This window comes from Haemorhous mexicanus, chromosome Z (assembly GCF_027477595.1).
Source record: "Haemorhous mexicanus isolate bHaeMex1 chromosome Z, bHaeMex1.pri, whole genome shotgun sequence".
In the NCBI taxonomy this organism is placed as follows: domain Eukaryota; kingdom Metazoa; phylum Chordata; class Aves; order Passeriformes; family Fringillidae; genus Haemorhous; species Haemorhous mexicanus.
This window is the reverse complement of record NC_082381.1, coordinates 48495933-48515473: the sequence shown is the minus strand read 5'-3', so window position 1 is coordinate 48515473 and position 19541 is coordinate 48495933. Positions and strand designations below refer to the sequence as shown.

Genomic DNA, 19541 nt, shown 5'->3' with positions numbered 1-19541 from the left:
AAGATGAATCATAAGTTGATCTCAATAAATCATGGCCAAGAGTATCCCAAGGAAAATGCTTTTGGGATGGCTGGATGCCTGAGGTGCTGTCCCTACATTCACCTATGCCATGCTGCCCTCTGCTGCTGTCTCAGACTGACACTGCTGGGGCTCGGAGCAGTCATCTCCAAGCTCTGGCACAGTGCTGGCAGCCAGGCACTGCTGCTCTCATGGACCTCAGGTGCCAACAAACACCCTGCACACAGTCCCGAGTGCCCTCCTGGACAGGGAGCATTGCTGCTGTCGTCGCAGAGGGTTAATGCCGAGGGGCTGGATGGCACTGAGGGCTCTCCCCAAGGAGTGGCAGATCTGGTGTATGGCCAGCGTGCATGATGCTGCTGGCCCGAGCTGGATGCTGCTCTGTGGGACAGCTGGGCCAGGCCTGCCCTTGCTGGGGCAATGCTCAACCCTTGGATGTGGCTGGGTCATCCTTTGTGTCCTTGTGACCACCCACAGCAGGGATATGCTCTGAGGGCTTTTACTGCCTCTCTGTGGGAGACCAAACTTAATTGAGGCCACTGGATAATGACTCAAAACATTCCCCATTTGTGGAAACCAGGGAGCTTTGTTGAAGCCCAGCTTAAAGATGGAAGAGTTGAGTTTCTGACTGTGTAGTAGCAAACCTTTGATGTGATAAAACAGAGAGTGACTGATGGGCTGGAGTGAGATAGGAAATAATCCTGTCAGGGATGGGGCCTCTTGTCATGCTAAGTTGCCCTCCCTTGCAAACCAAGGGAGGACAAACCACCATCCTCCCCCATGTCCCCTGCCTCCCCCCTTACTTTCCCCTCCCCTCCTTCCTCTCTCACCACCTCACTGACACTTCCCCAAGTACCTGGGGCATTTATTTGTGACCTGAGGGTCATATGGCTGATGGGCCATAATGCTCAACTGCCCTGGCAGGGCAAGGTGTTGTCTTGGACCCCTGTTGTCTTGGGCAGCTGTATTTTCTCCTAAGGTGTCAAGGGCACCCAAAGTGTCCAGTAATCCACAAAATGACATGGAGCTTCTTGCTCAGGAGGAAGGCACCTGGGCACCTGGACATTTCCACCTGACTATAAACCAAGTAGATTTTGTGTTCAGCAGATTTTCCTGGAGATTTTTCCCCACTGTTTTTTTTTTTTTTTTTTTACTTCTCCCAGCACCCAACAGATCAGTTCTGCAACCACCACCTTGACTGAGATTGCTCAGCAACCAAGTCCTGGTGAAGGGCGTATGGATGGTGAGAGCTTCACACTATTATGCTGTCCAGTTTTGGTTTTTTTTGTTTTGTTTTGTTCTTCACACTCTTGTGCTTTCTCTTTCTTTTCCCTTCTGCATGTCCTTGGGTGATGTCACATTTTCATATTGCAATGCTTCCTTGTTGTTATATTGCTAGAGATAATACTAACCAAAACTGCTACATACCTGTTTCCCTTTGCAAGCAAATTGCTCTATGTTATAAATGTGATGGTTCACTTTCACAATTAAGAGATTAATATTATGTGTATGTTAAAAAAAGTTTTACAGATGTATAGTTACATTATTTGTGTATGTTCTCCCCATAGTCCTCTTTCCCTTCCCACCTTCTATTGTCGTCTCTAGTCAAGGCATTCAGAGGAGGGACAGCTTGTTACTAGGACACGCGCCATGGCCTCCAATCAAATTGTAAGAAGGGATCTCCACCAATGGACAGCAGAGAAAGAATTGACTGACAAGACTTTGGGAGGGCCAAGGATAGAAAAAGCAGAGCATCCCTCTTGTAGCTGAGCATGTAGCTGCTGGTCACTGCTGTTAATGTTTAATAAACCCTTAAAATTTTAAAAGTGAGCATTGTTTCACACATTCTATAGTAAACCCTACATGTGTATATTTACAAATATACACACAAAGGATCTTCTAACAAGAACTTGGGTTGCCCTTGCCTTCTGCAGCACTTTTAATTCTCTCCTAATACTTCTGTGCCCTCATCATCTTTAGGTTGAAACAGGTCTTGGCCACTGTGGTCTTCCAACATATATCAGGACACCTGGCTTTTGCTGTAGTCTTTCCACCTCTTCAAGGGCACTGGACATTTTTTGGTTCTCTTCAGACCTTTCATAGGACAGCTCTTTGTCAATATTGCATTCCGAATCCTCCTCCTCAGCCAAGGTCCCTGGCTCACTAGAGATATGGGCTTCACCATGCTCCAGCACCTTCTGCATGCTCTGGATGGTCTCTGTCCTCTCCAGGCCTTTCAGCTCTAGCTGCCTAAGGTTGAGAAATGTATTCGCCTGGTAGAAGAGAATCGAAAGAGGGAGGAATTCTTGAAGAGTTCTTACATTGAGGCTGGAAGAGCACTTGGAACAGGCTGCCCAGAGAGGTCATAGAGTCTTCCTCTCAGGAGACATTCCAAATCCACCTGTATGCATTCCTCTGTAACCTCTAGGTGACCTTGCCTTTGCAGGGCAGTTGGACTAGTTGACCTCCAGAGGTCATTTCCAACTATTCTGTGATTCCATGATTTGTGTGGTTTGCCTAGCTACCACCAGCAAATGCCTGCTGGGGACCTGGCAGTGGTGGCTGCTGGGACAGCAGATGATGGGACGGCAGCCATGTGGCACTACAGCTGGCCCCAGGAATTGAAAGGCTCATTCCCCTTTCCCATCTATCCCATCCTGTCGTCGGCACTCACCTGACTGGGTCTGTCATTGAGCTGCCAAGACTGTGTCAGGGAGCCAAGCTGTCCTCACGCTCCTGCTGCAGGAGCTTCTTCTCCAGACTGTCCTGCTGCCACTGCAGGGTAACTTTGCTCCACTGAGCCCTCTGCCTGGGCCACCTGCTCCTCTGCAGAGCCTTCATCTGCAGGATGGGCAGTCTTCTGGGAACCTGGAAACTGGTGTTCTCTTCTCCAAAAGGATCTCCATTGATGTCTTTGGCATCTGCTGCCACAGACCTGCCAGGGAAGATGCTGTCTCCTGAAGGAACTGCTCTCCCGAGAGTGAGCATCCAAGGGCTCTGCATTCCTTCAATGCCCTCGCAAGCCAGGTCAAGGCCCTGTGCATCACAGTGGTCTCTGGGCATTACAGAGCCCTGGCAACTGACCCCAGCAGGCACTCCCAGTGCAGGTGCTCAGTGGCACTAAATCCATACACGGTGTCTGATAACAGTTGCCACAGAACCCAATCCATCAAAACCACCAAAGTTCCATATTTGTCATTTTCACAGTATGGGAGATAATGCCATCTCGAATAGGAACTCATGCTGCCAGCTACTTTTAGAAGTACAGAGGATCAAGATGAGCGGGACCTTTTGCAGTGGAGTACAGCAGCTGAGCAGATTGGCTGCTGGGAAACTTGACTGCTGCCATCTTATTTTATGCAGGGGTTTTACCAACTTTATTTGGAGCACTTTTTAAAAAGGCTGGCGTTTTTGTAATGAAATCCTCCATTCTTACATATATCAATCATAAAGAACATTAGTTTTAGGCATTGAATGGATATGTAGCTGCACAAGTGAGCAGACAAGACATAGAAATTTACAGACCTTGCACTCTTTGAAGAAGGACGGGAAAGCTGATTTACCTGTTATGGATGGAAATTAGAGCCCATGTAAAATAAGCCTTGCTCTCTCAAAGATTTTCATGCTTGTTTGAGGTACACAATGCAGCTGTGGTCATAGCCAAGTTGAAGATACTGAGTATGGCCTGTATCTAAGCATGTCCAGTTCTTTAAGAATTTAGTGAGAGCTGTGTGCTAAAGTTGCACTGTGATTGGATTCACTGCAATTGTTTCAATGAGTTTAAAAGGGTTTCGGATCAAATATTCTCCACTTGAAAGTAGTATTTTTTGGAAGTAGAAATTGGTAACTGTCGTGTAGAGCACAATGCTTTATATGTAAAGATAAATATGATTTTTTTTTATTATTTCAATGACATGTTTCTAAAACTTTGTTGGTGTTCTGTCATGTATAATATTCATGGAAGAGTTTACAGAGTTTAACACCTCTATTTGGACACTTGTTGTTGTCATGCATCTTTCCTCTTATTTTAATACAAAAAAGAGAGAGAAATCTCCCTTATAATTCAGTTTTTACATTTACTTAGGAAACTGCTTGCAATATCTTAGTCTTCTGCTTTCAGAGATCTTATGGTGTTACACAGGGATCAAAGTAAAGTTGTTGCCTTCAACCTGTGAAATGTCCAAGCAGGGACAGAGAGAGTAAAGCAAGGGCAGCACAAGCACCAGGTCAGATTGACCTCTCTCCTCCTGATGAGGACACTAGAACCACATTTTACTCACTCAGTAAGAATAGTAGAACAGTACAACCTCTACTTTTATCAAGGACTCCAGAACACAACTGCTTAGCCTTTTGGAGAAATAAATAAACTATGTAACATAGGGAAAGCTTACAGCTCAGCTCTGAAAGTCTGACAAAGCAGAAGTTATGCAAAACAAAGCATGTGCTTAAAAGCAGGGGTAGACAAACAGCCACTGGATGTTGAAGACAGATCCCAGAGAATCTTATAAGAACGTCCAATAACTGGTATGACTATGTCAAATAAAGTCAAGGAAGTGGGGATAGCTAATGAATATGTAATCAGCATGTATGATAAAATCTCTGCTCATTCAACACTTCAGTGAAGGAAAGCTCCCCCAGGTGAGCAACATGCCGCAATAAAGAATTCTTGCTTTCTAGTACTCAAAACTGTATTGAAAAATTTCTATCTGATTTCAGCATCACTGGGAAACTCCTTGTGGGTAGGTGAGACAAAGCCTCTATGGCAGCTGGGTGAGCTGTGCTGCTTCAGAGCTGCTGATTCATCCCATCCCATCCCATCCCATCCCATCCCATCCCATCCCATCCCATCCCATCCCATCCCATCCCATCCCATCCCATCCCTTCTATACCAGGAGGCTGTGAATGGCTCTACCTGCCATTTGGGGTGTCCTGTGTAAGATGAGCTTATAGTCAGCAAGGGCACAACCACTGAACTCTTTCAGGCTGGAAGCTGACATGTCTGTGTGTGTGGTTTGCTCTTGGGTTAGATTTTTCAGGTACGGTTTGGTCGTTGATTATTTTTTTTTAATATTGCAGAGTAGTCATAAATATACCGATTTACAGCTATGTTATTAGGAACCTAAGAACTACATGGATCCACTGAGGGGAAATCATGTTTGACCAAATCTGATAGTCTTCAGTGATGACATGGCAGGTGGGTTGACGAGGGGAAGGCAGTTGATGTGGTTTGCCTTGACTTCAGCAGAGCTTTTTACAGTGTCTCCTCTAACATCCTCATAAGTAAGATCAGAAAATATGGGCTAGATGAATGGACAGTGAGGTGGATTAAGAACTGGCTTAATGGCAGAGCTTAGAAGATCATGATCAGTGGAGTACCATCCAGTTTGAGGCTTGCAGTCTCCTGGGATCAATACTGAGTCCAGTCTTGCTGCAGCACTGGAGTGGATGGCTAGCTCAATCCTCACTACAACGAGTGGGTATCCCAAGGAGTTCATTTCCTCCTAGAGACAGCTTTAGAGCAGCTGCTCTATGGGGCTTGGGTGCAGTTAAGAAGAGACAAAGAGGCAAGGGACACCTTCTGTATGAGTTCTAGAGAGCCTTTAATGTCTTGAGAATCTAGGGACAGAATACCCCAAATACAGCTGTGTAGCAGCCTATAAATTGCTTTCAGTTTATAAGGGGAGGTTCAGTGGGAGGGTACAAACAATTAACTAGTGAGGGTACTACGGGGGAGGAGGTTAAGGGAGGATTGAATAAACAAAACTCAATGAGGGGATTACAGGGGAGGGGATAATTCACATAAACCAATTAAGGAACATAGTATGGACACAGAACGTTCTAGAGGGATGGGCAGGTATGAGGAAGGTATAAAGAAGAATGGTTAGGTATGACAACTAAGGGGAGGAGAATAAAGAACTTTAGACAATAAGTGGGGTTTTTAGGGGAATTGACATTAAACTAGGAGGCAGCAACTTTAAGAATGAACCATTAGCATACTAAGAGGAGAATAAAAAGATGACACATTATGATCATCTCAGAGGGAAATAAACGTAATAAATGCACCACAACACAGTCGTACTCAACTTGTTTATCAACAACCTGGAGAAGGGGATAGAGTGTACACTCCTCTAGTTTGATGATGATACAAAACTGGGGAAGTGGCACAACTCAAGGTTAATGCTGTCATTCATCTGGACCTTAATAGATTGGAGAGTTGGGTGGAGAGATACCTGATGAAGTTCAGCAAGGCCAAGTGTAGGGTCCTGTACCTGGGGAGGAATAACCCCAAGTGCCAGCAGCTCAGCAGAAAAGGTTATCTGCAAGAAAAGGACTTGGGAGCAGCTCTGCAGAAAGGGACTTGGGAGTCTTGGTGGATCATATGTTGACTATGACCTGGCAGTGCCCTTATAGCCAGGAGGGCCAAAGATATCCTGCGGTGCATTGGGAAGAGTATGGCCAACAGTTGTTTTGATTCAATGGATGTTGAAGTCCTCTGCCCAAATTAAGATGCAAAGGAGACCAAATGTGCAACATGATCAGTTCAACAGTACAGGCTTTATTTTACAAAATTGCTTGTATAACAAAAAGAGAGAGAGAGAGAAAAGGAGAGAGATAGTGCAAATAGAAGATAGTTACCACCATGGATATGGGATCATCACATTAGTCATTCAGTGCCCTGAGCTTCTTCTGGGGCTGGGTACCCACCCCCTGGCTTATTCCCTGAGTAATTTTTATATAGTACCTTATTTGCACAAAAAGCAAATGTAGGAGTGGCTTTCAGTTCCTCCTTAGCACGAGTAATTGTCAGTTCCTCCTAAGCATGAGAGGGAGAGGAGGAATGGCTTTGGCTATCACTCATGCTCAAGCTTTAATTCAATGTTCATTGTGGTTTACTCTTGCAGTTTTGTAGCATTCTGCAGTAGAGCGTTGCAGTGAAAAGTATCAGTTTCTGTCATGCTTAGGGAAAGACAGAACAGAAACTATTTCTTTTGCTGTTTGTGCTTAGGGACCACTAATGTCTTCTGCAACAAGTTTTACAACTGAGTGTTTGTTTAAGGGATATTCTACAAATGTCATTAACTCTTTCCTTTACTGTAGACCAAGCAATCCTGCCCCTCCACCCGGCCCTTGTGAGGCCACATCTGGAGTGCTGTGTCCAGTTCTGGGCCCCTCAATACAAGAGAGAAATGGAGCTGCTGGAGAGGGTCTGGTAGAGGCCACAAAGATGATTTAGGGTCTGGAGGATGTCTGTTATGAGAAGAGACTGCAGGAACTGGGCTTGTTTATTGTACAGAAGACGAGAAGATATCTCATTAATGCATAAAATTATATCAAAGGTGAGTGTCAGGAGGATGATGCCAGACTTCTAGCAGTGTCCAGTGACAGGACACAGAACAATGGCCTTAAAAAAAACCCCTAAGAGGTGTTACCTCAACATGAGGAAGAAATTCTTTACATTGAAGCTGAGCACTTGGAACAAGCTGCCCGAAAGGTCATAGCCTCCCTCTCTGGAAACATTCCAAATCCAAGGAATACTTGGACATATTCCTCTGTAACCTCCTCTAGGTGACACTGCCTCAGGGCAGTTGGACTAGATGACCTCCAAAGATCACTTTCAACCCTAACAATTCTGTGATTCTGAATGCTCAAAAGAGTTTGAAAATGAAAACAGACCTTTTTAAAATAACAGGAATTAGCTAGATAAGAAAGAAGGTGAGAATACTACAGTATGTCATGAATCCATGAAGTCTTTTTGCTGTTGTGTCCCCATCTCAAAAAGGAAGCAATTAACAAAAGAGTCAGGGAATGTCTTTCATATATGAGAGATAACAGAGGGAAGGGAATGATACAATAGCAGTTGTAAAATCCTGACTGGCATGGAGAAAGCACTGTCATTGCTTGATATTCTGTTAGGAAGGAAAAGGAGGCATTAAATGGCATTATCAAGAAACAAGCTTAAAACCAACAGAAGCAAGTGTTTTTGTAATCAAATTGTACAGGATGTTTTGGTTAAAAAACTACAAATGGTTTAAAAGATAATTACACAAGTTGATGGAGTAAAACTCTATTAAGAGCTATTAACCAGCACAAAGTCTACCAAGCTGTTGGCTGCAGAAAGGCCAGGGAGTTTGTCAGAGTCCCTTTGCTGTTGATTGTGTTTTCCACTGTTTGCGTAAGTATACGCTGTCTCCGAACAAGGATATGTGGAAGTTTGATGTAGCTCTACAGTCTTACAGACTCAGAGCCTTTGAAACAGAAACCACAATTGCACTGTCTGACCAACTTTCCAAGTATGCAGTGGCTGGTCTGAATAAAGTATAACTGCCCATTTGATTCGCTGGATGTGCTCTTTTGAAAATTGGTGATAAACTGTATGTCAGTGCTGAAAACCATAATTACTGATCAAATGAATACCAAAGATTACAGAATCATTTGAATGCAGAAGATGATGTCGTTTGGGCCAGCAGAGTTTGTGAAAGCAATCCCTGCAGTTTTTGAGACTGCTCTGTCTTGGCAGTGTGCTGATGAAGATAGCCTTACTCAGTGAGCTGTCAATAAAACAGGAAGGCTTCTGTCAATGGCACAATAGTGTGTGCAAGAGTTGGGCCAGCTTATTCTGCAGTGCAGGCACTTGTCATGGTTTCTGCCCTGAGTCTGAGCCATATGTTTCAGTAGTGTGATAAACTGTAAGTACTAGGGACTAGAAACACCCTCCACTCTCTCCATTCTCTATACATCATTGTTCCCAGTTAGAAGACTTTAGAACCAATGAGCCATCTTACTCCTGAATTTCTTTGTGTCACTAAAGACAAGGAACAAAACCAGTGGAATAAGTTCATACTGCAATTTAGCTGTGAATGCTGCAAGAATTCATTACTATTTTGGTTGAATTCATCATATCCTAGTCCCCAACATTCACTACAGTACCATTACATTCTTTTATGCTCTTGGGTCCCCTTGTGGTTTATTAATTTCCGTGAGGGAAGACAACTTTGAAGGAAATTCATGCAGGTGAGGTACTCTGAGGACCACTGATCAACACTATTTCTACATTGTACTTTTCTACTTATAATCAAATATCTCATAAACCATGTTTTTTCCACAGCGTAGCACTAAGATTTTTTTTTAAAGCATATCCAGATAATAAAGTAGATCGCTTCCTTCCTGTGCCAACCCTTTGTGATTGATGAGGTAATCATAAAAGTAGCAAAGACAGAATCCTTAAAGGAGAAATCTTGAGTAGACAAAACTGGGAATCTCCCACTTTCATTTGATATTCATTGCTAACACAAAATACTCAGAGTAATGAAAAGATAAAATCCTATCAGCTATTAAAAAGGAGTCCCACTAGATGGGGTTATAGCTTCAGAGGAAGACTATTTTCTCAATTAGTTTGAGGAGGAGCAATTTTTTTTGTTTTTTAATTGTTCAAATTGGCAGCATAATCTTGTAAACTTAGAATATATTGTCTTTTTGTTTTCAGTTCACCGATAGATTTTTTGACCATTTCTACATTCAGCAAAAACTATAGTAGCTTTATATGAGTAAATTATTGACGTGTTTGGGGCAGTGTTGCCACTGTTCATAGATTTAGGTGGCTGAAATTTGTTTCTTTCTTTTCTGTCCTTAATACTACTTCACTACAGCAGTTACAGAAGAAAAAAAAATAGCACAGATCATCTTATTTTGGCATTAGTAATGTCATTGCTGCCATAATCTATGAACTGTTTGGAACAGAGATGTGTCTATTTATTAATTTTTGTGAAAGAAAACTGGTTATCACAGGGATGCTGGGTATAACTGGATTCTAATTCTCCTGAAGTCAATACTAAATAATTACATTGAATACAACTAGTTATTATTCTAATAATTATTCTTAGATCCTTGTTACTACCAGTTTTAAAAGAAGTTTCTCAAATGAGTATTCATCAAATATAGTAATAACCAAAAGAAAAAGTGCATGCACGAAAATTCAGTGAAAACAAATTGAGAGTAAAAGATAAAATTAAATTTTGACATTGTCTGGTTTGTGATTATTTCAAAACTTGCATTAATATTCTTGTACCATATGTTTGTTGTTGTTATGCTTAGAACACTTTAATTCCTACATCCGTTCAATTAATATTTATAGGAATGCCTTGCATTTTACACTTTAAGAATGATGATAGGAATGTCAAGGGTCATCCTTGTTCTCATGTATTTAATTGAATTAGAGTAGTACTAAATCACTTCTAGCTACAATTTTTGATACAAAAGATGACAAATGAAATTTATCTTTTAAAACCACTGGAAAGGGAAAAAAAGGGGGAAATGGGCAAGGACAAATGCAGGGAAATTAAGAGCAACCTATTGCTAATATCAAATGTTGAGAATTCCAGTAAGGGGCATTGAAAAATCAAGCATCTTTAAAAATTACCTAAAGCTTACCAAAACTATTTTTGGAAGTGATGTAACATCTCCCTTCCTTAGCCATAATATGAGTTTTAATTTAGTTCAAATTCTGAGAATGGAATTTCTGACTTTATATTGAACCCATAGTCAGTGATTACAACAGGCATGTAAACAACAGGTGTGACAAATGAGAAGACTATAGGATGAAAAAAGAAGAAATAGCAGTGTGTGAGGTTTTTTAATTCACTTTTGCCTTACTAACTCTCAATATTTGAACCCTGTCTTTTTTCCAGCAAAAGAGATTTCCAGCTTGGTAGCTGGCAGGAGTCATTTACTGTATGAAACCAAAAAAAGCATAGGGAATATACAGCGACAGTTTGCTTTCTCCCAAGTTCTTTAGGTGAAATAATTAAGTCCATTAATATAATTCTGAATATTCTTGCCGAACTTAAGATTCTTTTTTCCCCAGGATATTCAAAGATGGCATTGGTAAGTGGAAACTGTATTACGGGCTATTAGAGATTGTTGAATGCTGAGATACATTATGTTAATTTGTACGGTGCTTGCCACATATCTTCCAATTTCATGTATGCATTACACCATAATTCAGCTCTGATGAAACTTTCATTTGTGTTGCTAATTTATTCAACCTGTGAATAAGAAATTCAGCTTTTGCTTGTTTGTTACATTTTTTTTCTTCTCTGTGATTAATCTCGGAATTAATTAGAAGTCCCTTTTGCAGGTTTGGTTTTTTTTTTTAGATCATGCATTTAGTACAGTTATGGCACAATTAAGGAGTTTAGCATTGTGGTTTGTTCAAAACCTTGCTTTGTATCCAAAAATTTACCTGCTCTTACCATTACTCAATTTCACTTGCATCATGAAATGTGTATATATATAGATCCAGAATAAATGTATAAGGTGTTTGTATGGTGGTTTCTGTCTTTTTTGAATGAAGAATCCCATAGCCACATACTATTTTACTTTATTGGTTGCAGCAGAATAGATTTACTAGACTTCAGGGAAACTAGGTTCAGGAAAAATAGCTTACTGAGTCATAAAATTTGTGTTTAAAAACTTTTTTCACTCTTTGAAAGAAAAAGAATGTGGGGGCTAGAGAGTTTCTTCTGTCCACAGCTCTGGGGAACTTCCAGCTGCTTGTAGGACCATCATGCCATCTATCGCAGGATATTAGATAAGATGTAGAGGGACGGGAGAGGATGTTTCTTTATGTTTAGGTAAATATCTCTGCAAAAAGTTGCAACACTCCTTGACTGACTGGCAAACGAAGAAGAGGGCAGAAGATGTGCTCGTGTTTCTGTGCAGGGCTTCAGCTGTCAGAGACAGGAGAGCCACTAAATGAAACAACCATCCTCTGATGCTGCCAGCAGCACCTGCCACTGTGCCCACAGCTCTTGCAGCCACCCACCAAAGCTGTGCATTACATGCTTCCAAGATGAGATGACCAAGAGACACCTCTGGATGGCATCTCCTTCCTCAGGAGTAGCAACTGCACCCCTCAGCTCAGTATCATCTGCAAATTTGCTGAGTGTGTACTTGATCCTCCTTTCTCTGTCACTGATGGAGACATTATCCAATTAAAACATTAATAATTCCAAACACCATTGTATTGATTTAAAATAGCAGTTAATTTCTGCAAAGTCACAAATAATTCATTTAATAATAAAACGCAAGGATTAGCTGAATATTCCTGTTATTAATGAACTGATCAGATCAATGAATCAGATTGATTCAGATCATAGTCTACAGTCTGCCAGTGTGTGGGACAATATTGAAAATTAGCTCATTATAATAATGTCAGACTAATCAATGAAGAGGATTAAGGAACCAGTAAACATATTTCTATATCAAAATGGTATATGCTTTCAGTCTGAAGAGGGATGTTGGCATCCAGGAGAATGCATACAGTGGCTACATGGGAAATCTTACTGCCTCAGAGCAGTACTTAAAAAAAAATTGAGCCACTATTTAGAGGTTCAGAAGGTCATATAGCTGATTTCTGATGGGAAATGAGTTAGAAAAAAGTATTTCTAGGTTCTGTTTCTGTGCTTAGTCTGCAAGGGAGAAACATGTTCTGTGATGTTTCGGGCATGCAGTGAGGTTGACATTTATGCCATATTTCAAAGAGACATATATCAGTGTGCTAGAGTTTAGATCTTGAGAACAGTTGGTAGTCAAAGGACAAGAGTTGTAATGAAAATTATATTACTAAAATATGGCTTCATCAAGTGAGATACAGTTTGCAAAAAATATGGAACATTTTTAATTTTCATTGTTCTATATTTTAAAAGTATATCTACTAAATACGTATATATGTACTAAATACATATATGCCTCTCTCCTGTGTTATTTAATTATTTAATTATTAGTTATTAAATTATTTCATTATGTAATTAATTATTAAAAAATACTACCAGATTAAAATGCTGAAGAATCCCTGTCAGCAGAAAATGGCAGGTTAGTTATGGTGCCAGTGCTAAAAACTTAAATGCAAGACTTCAAACTGAAACAGAAAAGGGGGAGATGGTGTTTGACTTTATCAACATAGATCCTACTTTATTTAAGCTGAGTTAAATCATTTTAGATTAATTTACTGGCTTCATGTGGGGGCTGGAAATCAAAGCTCAACCATAACTGCAGTGGGTGTTCTTGCTTGCTTTATGTTGTAACAGTTTAACAGTTTGAAGCAGCTTGTACAACGTAAAAAATGAGCTAAAGAGAATAGGACAGTCAATTTGAAGTAAATGAAAAATGCCACAGTGGCAGAGCATATTTACTTAAGCCTGAATTTATTCAAGAAACAGAAATTGTGAATATCAAAATTCCAATGTATACAACTGCATACCAGATATTTTCTTTATTGAAATTTCAGCTGGCATTACCCTTAGCCACTTAACTAGATCTTTTGATGACACTGCTGTTCCTCTGCTTCTCTAAGTAGAAGTTTCTTCTACTTATATTAAGTAGTTGAAAAGCCATTGTTAATGTTTTGACTTGTCTATGTCCCCAGCCCTTCATATTGCATATGTCACCAATTAAATTAAGTTCTCACCTTTTATCCTTTTTACTAAAATAATGAAATATTGACTGTAACAGACATTTAGTTTCTTTTTAAAGGCCTAGAGATTGAAGCAGTTACAGCATTTCACTTAGAATGTCAGATTCATATATCCCCAGGCACTGTAGAGCAGTGTTTGGTAGCTTTCCACAAGAGGAATGGTCATAGCAGCTACTGCTGCTCATCCCTTCACTCCAAATGTCCCTTTCAGAAAATAACTGGCTCCAGTTTTCAGTTTCTAGTGCATGATCATATAAATGCATCGCAATAGTACGTCTTCACCTTTTTAATTTTTTTCAGGACTGTTAATACTATTCTTTAAATTACTGATTATTTGGAAACCGCTCTTTCACTTAGAAAGAAAATAGCTCTCAAAATACTCACCAGACAAAAATTACCACTAGCACACAGTGATTAACAAAGTAGCATTTTCAAGAATCAATGTAATTAATGAAAATTGATGGGTAAATTCACACCACACTTAGCAGGTATAGCTATATAAGTTCCAGGTACAGGGAAATTGTGAATTCCAGTGGTATAACCTATTATAGCACTTTCTGAGAAACTTAGTGGTTGAGAATATGTGTCTCCAGTACAGAGAATGTTAAGCTTTAGTGGAGTCAATTATTTCCCTTGCAGCTGTATTTACACCTATATCAGATCTCAGAATTCCCCCTTGGATGAATACTTGTTTCTCTTTCACGTTCTTTTGGAGTTTTTGGTTATTTGGAATATGCTGTCTTGGGTCTTGCCTTCTGAACTTCAGAAAGGACAAAAAGCAAAGCAGTTATAGAACTGCTTAAGTATGTGTATATTTTAGAGTCAGTTCAGAAACATTTTCACTTCTGCACAGAATTTGAGTCCTCTCTAATTTCGCACAGGCATAATGAAAGAGAAAGGAAAAGCAGATATTTTGCACATGTTCCCCTTTCCCTCTTGCAGTTCACAGAGTCATGTGATAAATGCTGCCACAGCTCAGGTTTGCTCCATGCTGCTTCCTCTTCAAATAACAAATGAATAATGGTAATGTTTTTTTTCCAGGAATAAAACTGCTGTTTCAAGGGTTTGTTTCAAAATATTCTTCTTCATAGACCTCCATAGCAAGAAAAGCAGGGGAGCAAACAAAACCAGGCATTTGTAACCATTTTCAAGCTGCAAATGAAGAAGCAGTCTATACCCGAAGTAATAGCATTTATGACTTATTTCCTTCCAAAAAAGGAAGCAAAAAGGGAACAACCTTAGAGAAGCTGCTTTCATAAATAGGATCAGGGAGTCTGGTACCCATTTGACGCAAAAAATTACAAAGGATACCCTTTCCACATGCATATTTCAAATGTGTGCTTTCTCTGATAACATGGCAGATGTTTGCTGTATATCACAATGTACAGTTTATGACACAGTAGACCTGACTTGACTCCAAGATCCCTAAGAACCCCAAGAATTGAACCTTGCATTTTGTACAAACTAATACGATTTATAGGCTGCAGCCTCAGGAATTCCCCTGAGGACACTAATTCTTTCTTTTGGTGAAAGTACAAGCCAATGTCCAGAAAACTATGGAGGCTTAGTGCTGTCAGCTGAACAACTCAATGACTGCAGGACACCAGTATGGACCTCCCTTAAGCAAACCCATATTGTTTATAATTGTCTCCTGTGCCCCCATCCCTCCAACAGGCCCAACATCCCTCTCTCCACTCCCACCTGATTCCAGATGCTATCTGTATTTTCTTTCTCTCATGCGAAGCTCATTAGTACATCTGCAGTGTTATTCATCACATTTCTATAAATCAAAGATTAATAGTAAGGCAGAAGAAGATAATCTATAAAAATATTGCAATCAGAGAAACAGCAAGTGCCCTGAAGCAAAGTTGGGAGTTAATGATTGCTGTGGGTATCCTCCTGCATCCCAGACCAACTGTCACCTTTTGTTTGTTTGTTTGTTTGTTTGTTGTAATTAAATTGTACACTTAGTTGCTCCTAATGTTGAGATAAAATGTACTTTAATACAGTAATAACTTTTTTGTTTACATGCATGACACAAAGCAGTGCTCAGGTCTCTTGCCTGCTGCATAAAAGTAGAGACACACTATGTGTATTTCAGAAAAGGTCAGGTGATCTATCAATTAAAAATGTTGAAGAACAATGGTGTAAGGAAATAAAATGTAGATGATGTGGCATGAGGTTTCAGCTATGAGGAAGTTAGAGAGAGTTGTTCTTGTACAGTCATGTTGATGTATTCCTGAGCAAATTTCTAGTGCAATGTACTGTGTAAGGTGAGGAGGAGCATTTGCTGCTGCAACTGTTTCTGAGCTAAACAAAGCTCTGCTCTCAGCATTGGCTTCTAAGGAAGTGCACATCAAGAGAACTTCATATGTCTCGATGTAGCACACAATCTCTGTGCTAAGTGGAAACACACCACAGAAAACGTCTTGCAGCAAAAGATCACATTTCTTAACAATTTTGGTATGATTTGCAAAGGTCCTTAACATTACCCTTGATTTATGCCATTGTCTTCAGTGCCTCTTGCACAGGCTTTTCCCATATGGAGGCGATTAGTCTACTGGAGAGACACACATTCTTAAAGAAAAAAATTGAAATCTTAATCTTAAGAGAAATAATAACATTTTGTCGCTTCTAAGAATATTAAAACTCTTTACCATATCAGGTTACCAAAACTTGTAGCATTCCTATGAAGTTGCTTACTATAACTTCCTTTTAAAAGAGGGGAAGAGTGAGAAACAAAACTGGTTTAGTGTTTTTGAAAGGTTATGGTTATACAAGGCCCAGAAGCTTTGACCCTTGATTCTCAGAACTCCCTTCTGGACACTGCATTTATTTGTCATTGTTAATATGTTTTCTTGTAAATAGCAGAGTTGTAGTAAAAACATAAAACTCATGACTGTTTTCTACTTTCAGAAATGTTTTATTTTTTTGCTTGGAATTGATTTCGTATTGTGCAGCCACAAAAACAAATGAAAAACATGAGAGCCAAATAGTTTCAGGGAAGGGAATCCTTAACTGTGAGAGACATACAAAAGGACTGTCAGGAGGAAAACTGACATCACTCCATTTTGAAATCATGTCATTCTGAAGCACATATTTATAATCAATATAATCACTATACCAGAGAGCCACTTGGCCTGTAGCAATAGTCTTTAAAATTCCATTCCTTGCAAAGACTTCAGATTTCTATTGGAGATAGAAAAGACATATGAGAAGACTCTTGTAGATTAAACCTTCTATTCTCAAAAGAAGTAACTACCTGGATTTTTGGTCTCTCTACTAGTATATTACTGTTTTAAAGATAGGTGCTTTAGTCGGAAAACTGTATCAAATATTAGACCTAGCATTTTTCATGTATTAATATTAGCATATTAAAATCATATATGCATTTTTTAAACAATATACCTGTATGGAAGTCTGCAATGTCTAATCAGGAAAAATGTATGCAATGCTTAGAAATGTGTAATACATAACATAGAAGAGTAGAATAAATTTCCAAAGTAAGAAAAGCTTACTGAAAGCCTCCATTAATGTACTTAAATGTATCAATTGCTCCAAAGCACCAAATATAAAATCTTGGTGCCAGCAAGATGGTGTAAAACATTCAAATAGGTATCCATTAAAAAATGAAAAATATTGAAATCAATATAAAAATCAAACTAGAACAAAATCTGGGGAAATGCAGCTAGAATTGAAATCTCCACATTAGTTATAATGAAGGGAAAATAACACAGTTGCATTTCAACAGCAGTGATCAGTTACACCTAAAGTAGCTTGCATTGATGTACCTTGCTTTTCAGGTTTTCAAGCTATACTAATTTTCTTTAAATGCACTGACAGATTTATAGTTTTTGAGATAAGAGGCACCACTTCTACTTTCCTTGATTTAGAAATGCTTTTCATTTTTTGTAGTGCTTTTTTGGAAACCTGACAAGAAAATGCACTCTGTGTCTTTCATTACAGACACTGTCATGTGTCCACTGGGGTTACACATTGCTTAAAGATGGTTCAAAACAACACTTTCTTTTCAGTTACTCAATAATGAGTTGAAATGCATTTTAGTTCGAAAAAAACCAAGCTAGATATTTCTCTGTTAAACTTCTGAAGTTTGTAAAATTATCTGAGGTCCTTTTAATACAATGAAGAGTAAACTGGAGCTTTAGATTCAAGCAATGTTAGAGTTCCATTTTTCGTCAGATTATTATGTCTGAATCCAATATATGTTCTGCATATTTGACTTACTATAAAGAACAAATCTGAAAACATGCTGGATTGTACAGATATTCTGCTCATTAACTGAGGAACTGCACCATTAATCAGTCATTCAGCTGTCCCCCTACTCAACAGGACAGATGAACAAAATACCAAGAAAAAGACCATGGGTTGACATAAGGACAGGGAGATCAGTCACCAATTACCAGCATGGCCAAAATTGAATCAACTTGCAGAAAATTAATTGAATGTATTGCCAATTAAGAGTAGTGTAACAAGAAATAAAAACAAGACTACAACCACCTTCCCCCCATGCTCCTCTTTGGTGGCTCATCTCCATTCCTTCATTCCTGGCTCCTCTACTCCTACACATGCACACACACACACACACACACACACACACACACACTCTCTCACACACACACACACACACACACACACACACACACACACATACACACACAAAAGCCATGTAGAGAATAACAGGAGCTGTGGTCTGCTTATACAATTTGTCTCTGCCACTTCTTTCTCATCCGGCTCTTTTCTTGGTACAAGAAGTGGTTTCTTCCATGGAGTACAGTTCTTCACAAATTTCCCCAAGGGGGATCAAAGACTGGGGAAAGGGATGTTCCATACCATTGAACATCATGCCCAGTACACCACCTGGGTGGAGTTGGCTGAAGACAATCAATCCTTATTTTACATTTCAGAGTAGTAGAAGAAAAGTTACATTTATTTGCAGGTTATGCAGTGAAGGATGGTAAGGGTTGTCAGGAATCCACAGCTGTGATCCTAGCAAAGAAAAGTTCAAAGTGAATAGTATTTAACAAAGGTAGTGTCAAATGGAAAGCGTGGGCCTCTTTTTTTTTTTCTTTGCAAAGATATCATTTTGTTCAGTGGAGATTTTGTAATGTAAGCTGGTGATGAAGACTGTCATCTATTCAGCTTGTCCCCTAGTAGAATTATATCCCCTATATCCTTATCACCTCCACACTCATCAAAGGTATGTTATGAATAATATAACGGTACATCTTAGAATGTCCTATATAAAATAAAATACTAAATACTTACAATGCATGTTATACTACATGGCGAAAAACAGTCTACCAATTTCCTTAGAATATCATTGCTTTACAAACAGAAAAAAATTTTTTAAATCCATTTTGGGTTTAGAAAATAGTGCACTTTTGGGAGGTTTTTTTTCATAAAATGAATGCTTTCAGGCAACTTTGCTATCAGATTTTAGACAGATCTACAGAGATAATGTGTTTCTTGGTGTTATAATTGAATGTAGATGTATATCCTAACAGCTTTCTTTACAAATGTAGCAGCTTCTTTAATTCTAGAGTTTATTTCTTAAGAAGCAGAGAGACCTACCTGGCATGCATCTTAGGAATGCCTCTTTTACCTATCTCCTTCCTTCATTCTCTGAAGGCAGCTTGACTCAGTGGTTGAGGTTCCTTGTTGTAAGCTTTATAAATGAACAAATAATTCTGTCCCAAAGTTAGTTCTTAGTGTACAGCATTTCAGGTCCCACTTCAGACTTCTTAGCTCCACAGAGGAGCATAGCTTGAAACATTGAGCAAAATGCAGGCTCAACACATTTCCTTTAGCAGTATCATTCTCAGTGGTCATATAAAAACAGGAACTTTAACAAATACACATTGAAAAGTGTGGGTGGGTACCTCCATAGCTGAGGTACCCACACACCCACTAGACTGTTTATTCACTGTTTCTCTAATTCTCTGTGTGTAAGTTTAGGACAATTACTGTAAATAGAACAACTCTGGCAGGAAAGATTAAGAGATCTATGCCAGATCTGTCCTAGAGATCTGTC

General features: G+C 39.5%; 1 long non-coding RNA gene across 1 annotated transcript; it reads right to left on the bottom strand.

Moving 5' to 3' along the window:
• Nucleotides 1-16389: 16389 nt before the first annotated feature.
• On the bottom strand, nt 16390-19313 carry LOC132341774 (uncharacterized). The gene is made up of 2 exons (XR_009490304.1): nt 19082-19313; nt 16390-18496 (listed from the first exon to the last, which is right to left on the bottom strand). It is a non-coding gene; the product is annotated as an uncharacterized LOC132341774 (long non-coding RNA).
• Between the last annotated feature and the right edge of the window lie 228 nt (nt 19314-19541).